Source organism: Rattus norvegicus, chromosome 14 (genome assembly GCF_036323735.1).
Source record: "Rattus norvegicus strain BN/NHsdMcwi chromosome 14, GRCr8, whole genome shotgun sequence".
Taxonomy (NCBI): domain Eukaryota; kingdom Metazoa; phylum Chordata; class Mammalia; order Rodentia; family Muridae; genus Rattus; species Rattus norvegicus.
Genome location: NC_086032.1, coordinates 11,946,650 through 11,965,810, shown reverse-complemented (window position 1 = coordinate 11,965,810; position 19,161 = coordinate 11,946,650). Strand labels below are relative to the sequence as shown.

At 41.4% G+C, this 19,161-nt stretch overlaps 1 protein-coding gene across 3 annotated transcripts in view; it reads right to left on the bottom strand.

The window, feature by feature from the left end:
- The window catches only part of Antxr2 (ANTXR cell adhesion molecule 2), a 140,393-nt gene that overhangs the window by 20,356 nt on the left and 100,876 nt on the right, over positions 1-19,161 (bottom strand). The window contains exon 17 of one of the 3 annotated variants that reach the window (XR_010057380.1): positions 15,407-15,662. The exons of the other annotated variants lie outside the window; for them this stretch is intronic. The gene's annotated coding sequence lies outside the window, so the exon portion shown is untranslated. The remainder of the gene's footprint in view (positions 1-15,406; positions 15,663-19,161) is intronic. 3 annotated transcript variants of the gene reach the window in all.

Sequence of the window (19,161 nt, the reverse complement as noted above, 5' to 3'; positions counted from 1 at the left end):
ATATGTATTTTTACAAGGTAAATATTCAAGAAAATGCATACTACTACATAAGTTTTCAGTAGAGATATTACTGACTTGATCTAAATAGGACGCTTAATGGAGTTGGAAAACTATTGATTCTGCATAACAGCTAGAAAATCAATGATTGAAACTAGAGCAATTGCCCTGACAGTTGAGAGAGGAGGGGGTGGAAGCCTGGTTTCCTGCCCATCCTACGCCTGCCCTCGCTCAGTAAGTAGACACTGTGAGGGCTTCTGTCATTGCCAACCATCTGGCAAATGAAGATGAATACACCCAGGCTCATAGACTAGGCCATCAGGAAAAACAATCAATGAAAAGCCCAACACTTGTGAATGAACAAGTACTGCTGTGCTTAGCTGTTGATGATGTAGCTGCAACCACTGACTTCCCACCAGCACCAAGATGTGCCGGGATCTTTGAGCGAGTCTAAGTGGCCTCTTCTCCTTAAGCTAACAGAGGAACTATGCTCAAGACTTTTCCAAAGCAACAGTGTCGAATAGTCAGAGAACAGTACATCAGGATTACTAGTTGCAAGCATCTCTTGACGGTAAATTTGAGGGTGGACAATGTGATACATTGTAACCTCAGCATTGAGGGAGAGGGCTGCAGAGGGATACATGTTTGACTCTAGCCTTGTCAACAGGGGAGTTCTCCGCCAGCCAGCGCTACATAGTGAGACTCTTTGAACCTAAAATACAACAATGCAGGTTAGCACCTGGAATAGTTGTCTCGTTAACCCTCTAAGATTTTATATGCTCTCCATTTGGGGTTGAGTCCTCTCAAGAACGTATTGACATGTTTATTTTCCTAGATTGAGCTGTGTGCAGGGTCCTCATGCTCAAGTGGCTGTCATTGCTAGACCTGAAGGTTACTGTCCTCCACTGTTTCAGGGAGCTGTTTCTCCTCCCAGTGAGCAGTTCTGTACTGTGTGCTTCTCTGAGTTCCCTGTATGTCCGTTCCTTCCCTTCTCTTTCTCAGCCGACCACCTCTCCTCACTGTGTTTTATCTCTCGATAGGGGCCTCCTTTACCCCCAGTTCACCACCTCTGTACTGCCCCAAGAATGGGAACCAGAGGATCGAGCATCTGAAAATAGGCGCAATTTTAAAATAAACAGCATAAATGAGCTGAAACTTTTCGACATCTATTTTTACTGATGAGAAAAACGATTCATCTATTTCCACTCACAGCTTAGGGTGTGTTGGAGGTATGAGAACTGTGGCAATACCATATGGCTTAAAATAATAACGTCTTGGAGAGAGTCTACGGAATAATTCAGCAATCTGATTTATATGTCGGATATAGAGCTATCGTTTCCTAAATAAAATTGTGAAATTAAGTCTACACTTCAACACACTGATTAAAATAGAACTCAGTTGGAGTATCTACCATATCTGCTCAGCCACACCGAAGCCATGCTATGTATATTCACATGAGAGGCGCCCTCGTATTCAAACGGCACAGAATTTCTCTCGACTTGAAAAATCTAGCAAAATGTGTGCTTTGTTGTATTCCCTTATTTAGACACTGGGTTGTAACTTCCTTTGCATTTCAGAGGCTAAAAATGAATAATTATTATATTTAATTTTCCAAGAGACAATGAGTCAATAGAGATGGTTTTATATGTCTCCCTTATCAAATTTCGCTTATGTGGATAGTAAGTCTCTCTCTCTCTCTCTCTCTCTCTCTCTCTCTCTCTCTCTTTCTCTCGCTCTCTCTCTTTCGCTCTCTCTGGCTCTCTCACTGTCTCTCGCTCTCTTGTTCTCTCTCTCTTGCTCTCTCTCTCTCGCTCTCTTGCTCTCTCACTCTCTCTCTTTCTCTCACTCTCTTTCTCTCGCTCTCTTTCGCTCTCTCTGGCTCTCTCACTGTCTCTCGCTCTCTTGTTCTCTCTCTCTTGCTCTCTCTCGCTCTCTTGCTCTCTCACTCTCTCTCTTTCTCTCACTCTCTTTCTCTCGCTCTCTTTCGCTCTCTCTGGCTCTCTCACTGTCTCTCGCTCTCTTGTTCTCTCTCTCTTGCTCTCTCTCTCGCTCTCTTGCTCTCTCACTCTCTCTCTTTCTCTCACTCTCTTTCTCTCGCTCTCTCTTTTGCTCTCTCTCTTTCGCTCTCTCACTGTCTCTCGCTCTCTCTTGTTCTCTCTCTCTCTTGCTCTCTCTCTCGCTCCCTCTCTCTTGCTCTCTCTCACTCTCTCTCGCTCTCTCTCTCACTCTCTCTATCTCTCGCTCTCTCTCTTGCTCTCTCGCTCTCTCTTGCTCTCTCTTGCTCTCTCGCTCTCTCTTTCTCTCACTCTCTCTTTCTCTCGCTCTCTCTTGCTCTCTCCCTCTCTCTCTCCCTCTCTCTCTCTCCCTCTCTCTCTCCCTCCCCCCCCTCTCTCGCTCTCTCTCTTGCTCTCTCGCTCTCTCTTGCTCTCTCTTGCTCTCTCGCTCTCTCTTTCTCTCACTCTCTCTTTCTCTCGCTCTCTCTTGCTCTCTCCCTCTCTCTCTCCCTCTCTCTCTCTCCCTCTCTCTCTCCCTCCCCCCCCCTCTCTCTCTCTCTCTTGCTCTCTCCTCTGTTTCCAGATAAATGCCACTCATTTGGACTGGGCTAACTCACAGAAGGTACAGCAGGCACAGATGGTACTAATGCATAAATGTAATCTAGCAAAAGAATGCCAACGCCAAGCCAGACAAGGTTCCAAGTAACTGCAGTGCACTTACAGGAAGTCTGTGATTGGCAAGGTTAACGCCGCGACAGTGAGGGCTCACTGTTTGCTCCCAGAGCGGCACTAGAAAGCCTCAAGTGAATGAGCACATCTCATGTGTGTACCACAAGTGCACTCATTACAGAAAGGATCCATCCTTGCAAATAACAAGGAATGCACACAAGACACACAGCCACATCCCTCCTGCCTCCGTGTATATAGTAGCTGGTGTCACACGCAGGTATGGGCTAATAAGAAATAACATTAAATAAAGATACTGCGCTCTTTGCTGCTGTCTGAACATATCCAGACATTGAGCTGAATAGCTATAAACGTTTCCTATTATTTTGCTTATGTTTTTTCTTCACACTGACTAAAACTGTCATTGTTTACCTATGGACATGCCAAAGTATACCGCCCTCAGTTACATTCACGGATATGCTCATTTGTGGGGAAATATCTCATACTAATTTTGAATATTTACCTACTGTTGCCTTATGAGCTAGAGATTAAATCCATAAGAAGAAAAATTCAACGTGACTCCTGTTCATTTATTCTTCTAGGGCTTTGTAATAAATCATACAGTAAGTATATATTAAATGAAATAAAAACATGCGAAGAAACTCATACTCTTAGTTAGCATTGCTTGGATACACATTGGAAATTATTGCAAACCAAGGGTAAGGATGCTCAGTACACTGTCTTGCCTTTTGTCTCTGCCTCTTCTTCTCTCTCCCCTCTTCTCTAAGCATGGAATTCCCACCAAATATCCATTGTATGTAAGATAATGCAACTATACCTTTAACACTTATATTTTGTTAAATGTTAAATACAAGCAAAAGATTAATAGGGCTAAATTTGTTTGAATCTTGTTTGCCCCTGTTCCTGAAGACTGCTACCCAAAAAAGGGAGGTGGGAACATAAATTCAGCAGAATACCTAGTCCAGGAAACTAGGAAGATAGGTGATGGGGTGGCTTGGGAGGAAGGAGAACAGGGAGGGTAAGAAAGGCTATCCACAACAATTAATTAAAGTATCCTCATTAGCATTAACTGGATAAAGTGATCTACGTGGCTTGAAAAAAGAGAATCCTTTTTTGTCTTCTTGGTAAACACATGAATTTGATTCTCACATCACCCTCTCAAATACACAACGGCTGTGTCCTAAATGACCACCAATGCCTAACCATGAGTAGCACTAAACGCTGAGGTGCTAACAGTTTCCTGTGTGTTCCTACAGAGGCTGTGTTTCTACCTTGTCTAAGCAGCACCGTACCCTTGGGCGTAGGTGAGTACTCTGCCTCTGTGGTAGGTACCACAGCAGAAATAACACTCATTTCTTCCTATCTCAGCAGTTGGTGGGCATAAGGATCATTTGGATAGCAGATGTTAGCATCCCCAGCATACAACAGTCCTTCCTGAAGAGGAAAACGTAAACATTTTCAATTTGAAAAAGTACCTTAGAGGTCCTTACTTGTCACCTGGGGCCATACCACATAAAATAAGGTCAACCAAGCACAAGCACTGTGACAGCCAATCTGATAGCATGTCAGGTGAGGAACAGGGAGGTAGCATATACAGTGTGGATACACTGCATGGAAGAATGACACATGTCCATGGTAGACACTTCAGAAAAGTATGAAATTCAAATATTAAATGTTGGTTCCTGAAGCTCTCCATTTAATACATGAATAATACAGTTAGCTTCAAATAGCTGCACTGGTAGAAAGGAGACACATATAAAGATGCCATCCCTACTGTGAAAAAATATTAAATATCCAGAGAACGGACAAAAAAGCAATCATAGACATGCTTAGTAAACGCAACATGGTGGTTGCAAATGGGGTGTAACATATCATAAAGAAAGTGTAGTTTATTTTTATTTCATTTAGTTATGCATATTGTAATGGAATTCACTGTGAAACCTGTGTGTGTGTGTGTGCGTGTGTGTGTGTGTGTGTGTGTGTGTGTGTATTGTGCTGTAATGATATAGTATACAAACAGAAAGGAAATTAGTATTTATGTAGCATAGTCTAAAGCAGATTTTAAAAATAGCCTGAGAGGGAAAAATGCAATAATTCTTTAATTCTTTGCAGCTTGGTAGAGGATGTATTTTTTTTGTCTTAACCCTTCTGACACTTATAAATTTGCCCTTTAATACACTGTTATTTTCTAATAAGAAAAAGAAAAGGTATTTGCCACATACTACACACAGAACACACACACAACGTATAACCAGTGGATGTGTTACATTTTTCCCCTCATAGTCCTTTTATGCTTGAGTAAATGCATGTATGCTTATGTGACAGTAACCTTGGGAGGTTCTAGGACAACTTGATGGTGTCGCGTCTCTCCTTGTGCCATGTGGTGCCCAATCAAACACAGACCCTCAGGTTTGGCAGCAAGTACCTTTACCCAGCAATACTTCTTACCAGATTCCCCCACACGCCTTAAATTTGAAGCATGTAATATGTAATGGAATCAAATTTGTAGTTTTGAGGTATGTTTCTCAACAATAAAAGGTAAGCTCTAGGTTATTAGCTTTCCACACAGAAAGAGTAAAGGAAGCTCTGGGGAACAATATGGGTCAATGGCTGCCAACACTTTTGAATATGATGACAAGAACAGTCAATGATATAGCTTGTCTGTAAGGACCTCATCTCTCACTACCATTTATTTATACCATGTGGGATACTTGGGCACATGTGGAAATGCATATGACACTCAATGCCCATGCAGGGTGAACACTGAAATACCGTGTGTTACACTACTGTGTCCACTTAACATGCTTGAAATACTTTGATACATAAACTTGCTGTCAAAGCAAACTTCAAAGTAGATGGTGCAGCGGAAGCTGCAAAAGGCTGTGGAAGTGAAGCTGCAACAAAGGAAACATCCGTTCAGCAGCCCTTTCCTGAGAGACACACACTCCTCTGCACAAGAAGATCCTACTCTCGAAGAATCGGCCTCTTCCCTTCACTAGGACAGAAATCAGGAGCAACGAAAGTTTAGATAGGTATGCGGGACACCTCTTAGGTTGCAGTGTGGAAAGCGTGACAGTTTTATGAATCTGATTTGTTTTTTAAAGAAAAAAATAAAGTACGAAAGAGACAGAGAGAAGAGATAAGAGCAGAGGAGCGAGAACTGGTCAGGAGGAGAGAAGGGGAGGGGTATGGAGTGAGAAAAAAAAGCCAAAGTAGCAATTTCACTACTAGAACAAAACCCATTACTCTGTAGGTTAGTGGAACACAGAGGGTTGAACTGCAGCGTATCCTACAGCCAGTGCCCCGCCCCCATTTCTGGTTTCCTGCAGGATATAACATGTGCTATCATGGACAGCCTTCCTGAAATTATACATTCTTTACCTGTCTTTGTGTGCATGGATTATAGATAAATGAAACAGTGGCAGATTTCATGTAAGAGAAATACTGAACATCAAAGGAAAAGCTGGAAGGCAACCCGGACAGGAAAGGAAAACGCCTGGAAACAAATAGGTCAGGTAGAGGTGGGGTCAATCGTTAAGACAAGGAAGCAACAGAGAAGCCCAACTTCAAGCCACTGTTTCTTACATTTCTTATAACTAGCTAAATAAAGTGAGGTCATTTTATTTGTTTTGGCTTCATGAATGGACTTGGGCATTTTAAATGAACGGGATGAGGAGGCTGTGCCTAGTTTGCTAAAGTTGTCAATTTCTTCTCAGAAGACACACTTGACACCTTGCTTCCATTGCGGAAATGTATAGCTCATTCTTATTGCAGCCCAGCATTACCAAGATAATGCAGAGAATAACAACTGAGGTAACGTGCTCTCAGGAGAAGTCTTGGTAGGTTTGAGGAGACTTTCTCAGTCTGTGAAAGGCTGTTCCAAACCAAAGCATCAAGTGTTAGGAGCCATGCCATTCCATAATTGTAAGGAGACTGTGGCCTAAGTACAACCTGATTAGAGATTATTAGAGATGGCATAGTCTGATTCCGCAATCTCATCGGTTGCTCTAAAGACAGGAGGGGAAACACATCGCCCCAGAACTACTACACTGATGGCATTCTGCAGAAACATTCAGACTCATCCACCATCAATGCTAAATGTGTGCCTAGCCTCACAGACCTGATGTACCAGGGTAGAGGGATAACCTGGGGGTCCACAGCTGCTCAGAGGATAAGGGGAGGGGGGATGGGGAAAGGATTGTGGGAAGGGGTGACCTGGAGGGGGGCAGTGAATAGAATGTAAATTGAATAAGTAATGATAGATAGATAGATAGATAAATAGATAGGGAGGTAAATAGATAGATAGATAGATAGATAGATAGATAGATAGATAGATAGATAGATAGGGAGGGAGGTAAGTAGATAGATAGATAGATAGATAGATAGATAGATAGATAGATAGATAGATAGATAGATAAGTAGATAGATAGATAGATAGATAGATAGATAGATAGATAGATAGATAGATAGATAGGGCATACAACTGTAAGAAGAGAAACAGGGAGTTGTTCCTTTCCCATGTGTTGCTGCTCTTGTCCATGGTGCCGGCCTTTCCTGTCAGGCTCTTCCAGTTTTTGAAGTACCCATGAGTGTTGAATGATGAGTAAGATAAACATTGTGTCCAAGTCCCTTAAGGTAGCCATTAGAAAAGACCAGTTAACAAAGACCAGTTACTGTGTATCTATAAATTAGAGAATTTTACTCCTCACCATCACCGAGGTGGAAAATCAGGGCTCCTGGAGTCAGTTGACTTGACCCACACTATGAGGTTTCTGACTTATAAATGGTCACTTTTTGTTTTCTTTTTGCTGCATATTTATGTGTCAGAAGAAGCCAAGCCTGTGGGTCCTCCTTCACAGAACTGTCCACCTCATCAATGAGGGCTCCATCTTGCCCCATAAAACTTCCCTGAAGACTCACCTCTTAATACCATCACCTGGGAAAGAAGTCTCCCACCCGTAAACTGGGAAGGTCACGTGCATTCAGTGCTTGGAAGGGTTGAGCTACTCGCATTTATTCTGTCTGGTCTTGAAGCCATTCTGCAGTTTCTCTTTATGGTAACTTCAGCACAGGACACAGACATTATTACGAAGTTGCAGAAATGAAGCTAGAGTCAGAAATATCAAGAGACTAAACACCAGTTCCCTCACCTAGGTAGTTTGATGCTGGGTCCAGAAATCTTGGACCTGACTTTTTAGCCTAATGGTTTCTCTGATAATCTTTTGCCTTATCTTCTAGCTTACTGGTTTTGTGAAATAGATTTTATATTTTCACTAGTCTGTTCATTGAGCCCTTAATTTACAGAGGCAGAGACTTAATCATGAGGTATATATACGAATCAGTATTCTTAACTGTAAATCCCTCTCTGCTAGTTAATGATTATATAATACCGATAAAATGAACCAGGTTTTCTGCCAGCATCATCTACACTTATAAAATAAAGATGCGGGATTCATTGACAGTACTATTTAGCAAAGCCTCCTTGTCTTAAGTTCACTCTCCTGTTTGATTCTTCTGTGGAATTTACCAATTCTCAAATGTTCTCCTTTCCTTCTCTCTGAAGCACACACTCTAAAATTATTTCACTAAAATTTCTCATGATAAAGAGCTAACTTATATTCCTCTGCTATTAGTAAGAGAAACATATACTGCTTAGAGAAAATTAGTTAGGATATATGTTCTATTGGCAAATTGAAATCAACCACCAATGGTCTTCTGACTTCGTTACTACCCAGCAGGGCTCTACAATAAACACTTTTCTACCTGAGTGCATTTCCTTCACCCTCCCAGCAGTTGATGTCTCCTTCTGTTGAGTCTTATATACTTTTATTCTGTGTGGCAACATCTTGCCTGAGCTTCCCGGATTGCTTTTGTAACTTAATCAGTTCCCAAACTTTTTCCCAACAATGTGCAACGTGCAATGTATTCATTGTTACCTCCCCTTTCTTCTCTACATCTTGAGCTTAAATTCTGTGGAATAAACATCTACTTTATTCTCAAAGAATAAATGTGTGCCAGAAATGACATAGTTACTTAAGCACAGGGCCTTTTTATGAGATTTAACTATTCCCTATGTAGATTAATTTTTTAGATGATATGTAATAGTCTTATTCTTAGATCTCTGTCATCAGGATGTGGCCACTGTTACATGATCACTGTCTGTTCACAACCAACAAGTGACTTCCCCTGAACCTGACTGCCCAAGGCTAAACCCACCACCATGATGTCCTCATATTTTCTTATTCTTTTCTTTTCCTTTGAAGATAGTTTATTTTGCCATAAAACCTTCACATATAACTGTTGATGGAAGCCATTAGTGAAGTAGTTAAAATTTAAGGACTCTGCAATGAAAGCAACCCTAAAACATCACATGAAGAAAAAAAAGTAGCATGGAGAATAATTCAAAAGCAGTCGACCTAAGATCATTGTACAACCTTAAGCAAATTCACTTTAAACTCTCCTTAGCTATTATACCATGGAAAATAATGGTTTCTATAAATCTACAGACTTTTCTACCTAGTATCAAACATAGGTAAGACCTGATTATGCTTATTACATTTTCAAACTATTGAATGGTACCAGATGCAATTACTTGGAGAGAAGAATTTGATCATCCAATCACTGGAAGGTTATTTTTTGTTTTAATGTTTGTTACAGAGATTAAAAAAAAAACGTATTAATTTTTTGGCTTTAACCCTTGAGAAAACTAGTAGATCAATGAGTTCTAATTTTTATTAATGTTCAGAAAAAAACATAAATGTCATAAAGCTTTTCCTCCCACAAATTAGTTAGAAGATTTTTTCCATTTCTTAGCTATGGTGACTAGAGTGACAATGGATCCTGTTGAACAAGTACTTGTAGCTGCTGTAGACATGGAGGGTGCCAAGTCCTTCCGGCGTATTCCAAGGAGTGCTGCAGCGGGTCATATGCTAGATTTATTTCCAAAATTTAGAGAACTCTCCACACTGAGCTCCGGGATGAATGCACCAGTTTGCAATACCATTAAGGGCGAGTGAGAATTTCCTTTTCCTGGATCCCTCCGGCATTTGCTTTCTACAGTTTTATTGGTCTTTGCTGTTCTGACTGGGTTAAGATGAAATCTCAAAGTTGATTTATATGTCCCTAATTGCTGGGAATAAAGATCAGTCTGGGGATATTTCTTAGCCATTTTGATGTTCTCTTCTGAGGACTGAGTTCAGATCCCAAGCCCATTTTTGAGTGTGTCATTGGTTGGGGTTTTTTGTTTGTTTGTTTGTTTGTTTGTTTGACCCTTTGTGTTTAAAATTTTAAATGTAATCAGGATTATTACTCTTCTGTTAGATGTATAGCTGGCAAAAGTCCTCTCAGCCTAAATGTCCTTCAACTGATAAATAGATAATAAGAATTGCTACATGCACACCATGGGATACTATTCAGCTTTAAATAGACAGGAAGCCATTAACAAAAATGGGTGCAAGTAGAAAAGATAATGTTCAATGAAGTAACTGATCCAGAAACACGAATGTCAGCTGCTGTCCCTCATTTGAGCCTCCTAGCTCCAAATCTTCAAATGTGACTACAGAACCAGGAGGAGCTGCAGAAACCTGGATGTGAAACCCCTCACTGTGTGGAAGGGTAAGCAATAGAGAGGGAGACAGCAGGTGCTGTGTGAGCTGGAAGGGGAAGTGGTAACAATGGAGAGAAATTAATTAGGGAGAGGGAGAAAAATAAATACAGGGGGATGGAGGAGGGCAAAGTACCAATAACGTCTGAAAAGTTATAATAAATCGTGCAACTATCTATTCATGTATCTATTATATATTATAGTATTATATTTTATATATTATAGCATACATATTTTATGTATTAATATTATATAATATATATTTATAATTTCCAATGGGCTGACATTGCTCCCTTAAGAGTCACAGACTATTTAACAAACACCCCAATGTTTGGCTTGAGAGGCCTACTTTTAAACTATTGGTCATGATTGACCAAGAGACTCTCAAAATACTACGAACTGTTACTATTGCCATTGGTTACCCCAAACATGAAAGGTAAGTCCTTCTTGCTGAAGATACTATGCACTTTATATACAGGGCCCAGAGGTTCCCCGCTAAATCTGAAAGCTTCTTTCCTAATGACTAGCTTTCACAGTACCAAAAGGTGCCAAGTAGGTTTGCAAAGTACAGAAGGGAAGCAACAGTCCAACTGACCTATGAGGACAGCAATGACCAGCATGACATGATAACCCTAAGGGTTCAGTTGTGGTATTCCCACACTGGGTAACCAACAGGTCCTTAGTTGGACTTATGACGAAGATTGTGCCTTGTACCCGAAGTCTAGCCACCTACTCAGGACTAGTAAAATCATGATTTTTAGTGGAGGATGTACAAACACCACCTCAACAGTATAATCCCTAACTACGCTCTAAATATTTGTCCTTGTACTCACATAGAAATATAGTTTTTACCCCACATCAAGGAAACATCTCTACGCAGCAGAGACCATTCAGAAAACTGCAAACGATAGAAGTATACAGTTATGGAGCCCAGCCCCAGCTGATATAGAGCACACAACTCTTGTTCCTAAGGCTCGGGGATCAGAAGTTTGCTGTGATATTACTTCTCTCGGAAATGTCAGTGAAGTGACACACATGTCATGTCATCAACATGACTGCCTAGATATAGTATGAGTGGGGACAACACCAAGAGACATGCTAAGGTGGATGGGGGAAAACTCAAGAGGTCTCAACCCTAGACAAAGAACTGTAGGCCACTAAGGGATGTTGAGAGCAGGAGAAACAGTCACTGGAGGGAAAAGCACACCAACTGCTTATCTAATACCAAATGGTCAGCCTCACATACATACAAGGAATATCATAGAGACAGAGTAAGGTGTGTGTGTGTGTGTGTGTGTGTGTGTGTGTGTGTGTGTGTGTAAATGCAATTAAAGAAGAGGCCATGAATTTTAAACAAGAGCAAAGAACTGTTCATCAGAGGGTTTGGGGGAGAAGAGGGAAATGGAGAAATAATGTAATTATGTTCTAATCTTAAAAATATAATAAGGAAAAGGAATCAACCACTCATGTTACAGCAGCAACATTAAGAAAACCTAGACGCCCATTCCATATCCTTAATGGGACAGTTACTCATCATAGGAAAATCGCAAAAGATCCGATTTGGCTTAGTAAGTTCCTTGCAAACCAATTCTGCGTCACCATGTAAAACAGAAAGTCAGTCAGAGCCGGCTCTCTGGAAGATGGCTTGCAAGGGCTGGCCAAGCGTAGGCTCACCTGGCTGGCTTCTACTTAACTGTATTGAAAGCCTCTCTGTAGGACATCCATGGAAAACTGCCATGCCATTCTCCTGGCCCAGTTGTCCCAGTTCTGAATTCTAATTTGAATTTACTGCCCTGCAGTAAAAATACTGCCTTGATCATGTCTTTCTCAAAGAATAGATTTGAATTGTTGTCTAAACTAGGAATAAAGAAACCATGAAGTACTCTTTGTCCTTAAGTAACGAGAATGATAAAACACATATTGATATCAGTTATTACTAAACACTGCTGGTGTTGGTTTCTGTCTTATTTTGTTTCATTTTGTTTTCTTATCAGCTAGGAGTACCCAATAATGTATTGGTTTTAAACAACAAATGTTTTGAGATCTGGTCAATTTTTCATCTATCCATTTATCCCAAATGACTCATCATGGGTGTGATTATAGACCTTAGTCTTCAGACAGACATTGTCAAAACAGTATCACACGGCCTGAGTCAGCAAGCTCTCTTGCTGATTCTAGATACATTTGTTTCTGTCTGAGTTCTCTGGGTGGACTTTGCCAGAGTCTGCTGCCTATACCGATTGCAACACAGAAACCTCTAGAGCAGTCCTTTTCAACCTGTGGGTTGCGATTCCTTTGGAGTCACAGATCAGATATCCTATACATCAGATGTTTACATTATGATTCATCACAGTAGCGACATTACACAGTAGCACAGTTACACAGTAGCAGTGAAACAAACCTATGGTTGGGACTCGCTACAACATGCAGAGCTACATGAAAGGGTTGCAGCAGCAAGATGTGTGTGAACTGCAGAAGGCTAAGCTGAAGGTAGGGAGAGGAAAGTGCTATAGAATTATAGCCTGGTGTGTAAACCCAGAGTGCTTGTGTATTGTCATGTCAAACTCTCAATTACTAAGGCTGGTCATACAGGAAAAATTAAATAATACTGAAAAAGTCATATATTACCTTAAGAAGTGCTACTTCGCTTATCTGTAGAGGCTAATACATTTCATTACATATAGAAATGATTGCTACTGCTGCCCTCATTAAAAACCATTAAATCACAAGACCATTTAAAACTGCTGTAGTAGGAGAAAAATGATCAGTTTTTTTTTTTTTACTGTATCCTACTCTGGAAACACACACACGCACACGCACACGTGCGCATACGCACACATACACACACACACACACACCCCACACACGATATACTGCATTGCTTAAGGTAAACATATAGACATGAGATCTTTTGTAACTACATGTACATTTCTAATTTGTGGGATAATCAAAAGAACATTTTCAGCCTTCCAGATCTGAGGAAAATCCTGTCACCATTGTGGGCCCCCCACCCCCAATACAGAAGTAAGCCAAGGGCTAGCGGTGCAGTCTATGTGACTGTCACGCTTGCGTTAGTGAGCTAGCATCATGCACTTCTGTGGGAGGTTTTAATTTGAATAGCCCATTAATCCTTTAAATACATTAAGCATGTCCACCACTGCTGGCAGACCCTTCTGCCCTTCTGATTCTCAGTTATAGTTCAGTGTTTGGTCCCTAGAGACTGAGCAAGAACTGCCAACAGCAAGATGAAGAAATTGAATAAAAATTACACTCTCAGCCACTCAGTGATTTCACAATATTCTATCCTTGCGTGTTCCAACAATCAAGTATAAATATATTAGAAGCATACACGTGTTGACTGAAAGCATGTTTGTCTAATCTCAGTTTCATTTCAAGCTATTTACTGCAAATAGATTCTCTCAGACCAGAGCAAGTTCGGTGAGAAGCACAACCCTTCCCCTTCATGCCACAACCCCCAAGAAGAGCTGCCCACTGCTGGCACTAATAAAGCGAGATCTATGGAGAACTACTGCCTCACAGGAGACCACTCAGTACACGAAGCATAGTGCAAAATAGGACCGGTATATAAATTCTATGTTTAGGAGGATACTCTCCCAATGCATCATTAGATAGCAATATTGAACTTGACTATGGAGAAAGCGTGTCCTCAAAATTCTCATCACTCCCACTTCCAGAGCCTTGTGTCAGTCAGCATCTGCTTTCTCTGCCAGTGCATCAGTCCCAAAGGCTAAGGTGGCTACAATCACTGAGTCTTAACTCATTTAGTCCTTAACAAACGAGTGAAGCTGGATATTTGTATAACACATCATAAAGCTGGGAAACCAATTTTAAGTCTTCTGTCCTAATAAACACCGTATTCCCTAATTTGATGTCCTCAGAATAGGGTGGGACCAAAATACATTTTTTTTTGATTACGTATCTCAGTATTCCAGCTGCTGGGGTGTCCATCTGGCATCATCTTCTAGCACATTTGGGTGTCTCACCTACGCTGCGATGAACATGAATGGAGACATCCTATGCAGTCTGGATGAGCTGGGCTGAACCAACAGACCCTACGTCAGACTTGATTGACCCACACAAATCCATACACCATACATTAACATAGCTGCTTTCTCTATAACTACGGACTCTAGATGTGTGCCCTGCAGACCCTTTAAGATGGTTTGAAAAGAAGAAAGGTGAAATCTACATGAATAAATGCTTCCAGCATGGAAAATACAAAACCGTAAGGTACGAAGCTGAGAAACAGACGCCAAGTTTGAAGAGGATGGAAATAAACCTCGTAAACGTTCGTTACTAAAAATATGAAGTATTTAGAGCCTTCTGAGACTGAGTCACAGTGGTAGGACCTTTCCTACTTCGGTTCGTCTTCAACCTGTGAGATAACTGCCATTATGTTATTTAAAAGATCTCACTTCAAGCAGTAAAAAAAAAAATAAGAAAAGAAACTTGGGGGAGATTGGGAGTTTGCCTATGGAACAGAGATAGAAGAATCAGGATCAGAAACCAGATACAGCAACATAGTGGAGCAGATATTTTTAACCTGGCCATGGGCCTATTACAGCAGTTCTCACCCTCCCTAATGCTACAACACTTTGATACTGTCAGTCCCTCATGTGGTGGCCCCCAACCATAAAATTATTTTCATTGCTACTTCATGTAACTGTAATTTTGCTACAGTTATGAATATCTGATATGCAGTATATTTGACATGTGACTCCTGTGAAAAGGTTATTTGATCCCCCAAAGGGATCATGACCCACAGGTTGAGAACCAATGGCCTGTAACAAGACATTACCCTGAATCTACTAAGTTTGTTCTTGTTGACATCATGGGACATTTAGTTTCCTTATATTGCTAACTAAGTATCCAACTTTAAAAAATAGGTAAGTACATGGATTAGGTTATGAATAAAAACAAGCCTCTATACATTTGTCTGTTTTCCCCCATTGGAGGCCTGCATTTGTTGAGGGTGACTGTTACCACCTGAAGTCAGAAAAAGAAATATACCATAAAGCAATAGTGTTTATATTTCATATTCTGAACCGTTAGTGTCTGGATACAACAGAAAATAAAAGTCACAATGTTTCATTTGTTTTCTTACCAAAAAAGTGTCCATGTAGATCATATTGAGAATTACTATGAATCTCTCCAGTGTATAAGCTATGGGCTGCTTCCATACAGAAGCAAACACAAATCCCACTGTAACAGCTGACTGAGTCCACATTTCCCAGTGTGATGGGACCGTTCCAAGGTACTCTGTGTAGCTGCCCCAGAATTGCAAGTTCCTGCATTATAACCACCGTGCCTTCTCCAGATTGTGACTAAATCATCCACAGGTTGCTCCTTTAAACTAGCTCCTGTGAGGAAGGAGAGGAAGTTTTTATAAGTAAACCATGATACTAGAAGAAAAATCTCACTGTCCCGGATGTTGCTATCTCCTCTTAGAAACAGGCCAGATCTGTTTATAAACTTTAGTGCAATGGGATTACCATAGTAGGCAACTGGGTAGCAAGGTTCTCTCTGTAACACAGATTTGATGTGTCATCATCTCTGCTTAAAATGTTACAAAGACTAAACATTAAGACGCACTTAATATAAACAAAATCAAATGAGAGTGTTTATTACTATGCCCAGCAGAACATTCGCTAGCCCACAGCTTCCACTCAGCCTTTGCCACGAGTGGTGTCAGAAACATTGCACAGGCAGAGAGCGGTGTTTCCTTTGCCACAGATAATAAATCGTTAGTGTCTTCTCCTGATACGCATGGCTCCCCTTGTTCTCAGGAGGCACAGTATGTCTCTCTTGCCATTCCTCCTCGCCTAACAAGGTCATTTCTGAGTGAGGATACAATTTAAGGGGGATGTCCAGGCATGCACAATAACCAGGATCGGCTTTCAAAAAACCTCGCCTGCAAATAAAACTCAGAAAGGGACTCTCTCCCCAAGCATAATGTATCCAGGGGCCTAATTTCAGAAATATACTTAGGAGTCAGTCTAAGTTAAAATATCCATTCATTATTACTATAAAAATTTCTTATACAAATAGATATTCGAAGAAATAATTTTAGCTTCATAGAAAACACCTTGTCGTTATCCAGTTACTAAAGTAGGAACTAAAAGTAAGAAATCGCCACTTGTCTACAATTCTATATTGCAAGACTGAATCTTTTTCTCAATGTATGAGAAAAAGTAGTGGCAGAAAGAATATGGTAGAAAATAAAATTTGTCCCCATCAGCCTGTCTAAGCCATATTCCTGAGTGTTTAAAAACTGGATGCCCAAAGATGTCTCGTCTGTATAGAAACTGTCTCAAGAAGGCCATGTGGCATCTCTGAGAAAACCAAGAAGAATCTCTTAGGACATTGCCTCTGCTCTGGGGTTCAGAGACAAAGCTTCAGTTGACAAAGTCTGTTCTAAAGGATCTGAGTTGCTCTAGGCTCATCGCTAAATCAGTAAATTAGGAAGGCAGCACGTGACTCTGCAGTTCTGACAGCAAAGCCAGGGAGAACCACAGCACATCCAAAACCCATGCTGTTCTACATTTCAGGCACCACATTCTGTGTTCTTAGTGTGTCAAGCTAAGACACACAAAAATTCAAAAGTTCACTCTGGATTTACTGTCCTGGAGCCTTTAAGATGGTTCAGAGGCCAAATGTGCCGGCTGCCAGACCTGACAACCTGACTTCCATCCCTAGAGCCCACAGGACTGAAGGAGAGAGCTTCTGCCCAAAAGTTGTCCTCTGCCCTCCCCATGCACGCTGCGGCACACAGGAACATGGGAGGAGCATGCACACACACATGCACCCACACCAACTAACTGTGTGTGTGTGTGTGTGTGTGTGTGTGTGTGTGTGTGTGTGTGTGTGTGCGTGTGTATGTTTTTTAAGTCCAGATAAGTCTCCTATGCTGGGAAAGGAGGGCCCATAACACCTATCAACAAAAAGGGTCTTAGGCAAAACCCAAAAGTCAGATTATCAGATGCCAACATCTGCAGCACAGGAACTGATCAATGTAATCCAGAAGGCATGCTCTCATGACGACTCCAGTGCGCGATTAGAACCACTAAGGAGATTGCTTCCGTTTGCACTTTGGCAGTTGAGTGAGTGGAGGAGAAGTGATGAAGGGAGAGGCAGAGAGATAAGGGGCAGAAAGGCAAAAAGAAGAAAGGGGAGGAAAGGGAAACGTTTGGCTGGGAGGAAAGGTTTGGTGTAGACGTTAAGGTTCTGCAGACGATTTACAATCTGGATTTCCTGAGTTAGCACGACTGCTGGTTCTCTGATTTCTCCTCTATCCCTCCAGGATGTTATCGCAGGATAAAAAAGAGACTCAACTCCACTCACCATGCTTTATGTTCAGAAAATATTACACCTTAATAAATGTCAGGCTATGACTTTGAAACTAAGAAAGATCATCCCGGTAGGAGAGGCAAAATGAAAATTCCTCAGTTTAGCTGTGAAACGTACTTCAGCCTCATGAACTAGAAGGAAAGAGAGCAGAAAGAATGGCCCACAAACAGCAGGAAAAGAGCGAATCACATGGGCTTGGTGCATTATTCCATGACAGTTACATGTCTGGAATGAGTAGGAACTGTCTAAGGAACATATGTGTACACTGAGCAAAGATGGCCGGGATAGAGTGTCAAACGCAAGTCATTAATGGTGACTTGCTGGACTCCACTGCAGTAGCTGTCACCATCCAAGGTCAGTGGCCACACTACCACAATCCTTACAGGTATTTCCTAGACTAGTGCAGTGTATTTTAAAAATGTAAATGGCAAATGCTGTGCACAGACACAGGAAATCTCAGTGCCTCGAGGCTGCTCCTTGGTAAATTATGAGTTATTAAACCCATGTAAAGGAAAGCTTTGCTATCTGGGGCTCTCTGATTGTAGCCTTTGCCACCTGCTGGCTGTTGGGTCATTACTAATCTCCCAAGTGCGTGATGAAAACTTCATCCCATGAGGCACCAGTGAGAGAAGGAAGGAGTGGCATGCAGGTGTGAAATAAATTTCCATCCTCTCCTAAGCCAAGCTCTTTTCTGGGAAAGTTGGCCGAAGGCGCGACTTAAGAGTGCTTTCCGTTAGTAAATCTGTACCACTCTTAGGTATTTTGTTGAAAACGTGATAAGTGCTGAAAATATAATGATAAATTATCTTCCCTCACAATTTAAAGTGAAGCAGATAGCTGGCGATCATAAAATGTTTCCAGACACAGCATTCTATCAGTGGTATCTTTCAGTTTCACTGTCTCCATTAAACTAAAAACAGACGAAACAAAACAAAGGAACTTCTGGCTGGGGAGGCATCTCAGGGGGTAAAGTGGTTGCACACAGGCTTACAGTTCTGAGTTTTAACCCCATGTGTCTTCCTAAGAAGCAGAGCAGAGCCAAGTGGCACTACCTCCTCCCCAGTGCTCCAAGCCCCTTCCTTCACCCCAACACTAGGGAGATAGACAGGAGTCCTTCCATCGGCCTCCTGCTGGAGAAGCAGATGGGGGTTCCCCCATCACCCCAGAGCTGGGGAGGCAAATGGAAGGTCTCTCCATTACCCCGGAGCTGGGTAGGCTGATGGGAGGCCCCTGCACTTTCTGAACAGCTAGCCTTGTTAAATCGGTGAGCTCCAGGCTCACCCTCAAAAGTCACTTGGAGAGAATCAGAGACGGAAACAAAATAGCAGATTATGTAACGAAAAGGAAAAGTAAGTATTTACCAAAAATGGCTTGAGTTTAAGATGTAAATAATTTTTTTTATTTTCCTCTGTCCTTTCTTTTCATGGAGAGATGTTCATTTGTACAGCACTTAAATACCTGGTGCCCTCAAAGGCCAGAAAAGGGTGTTAGATTCCCTGGAACTAAAGTTCC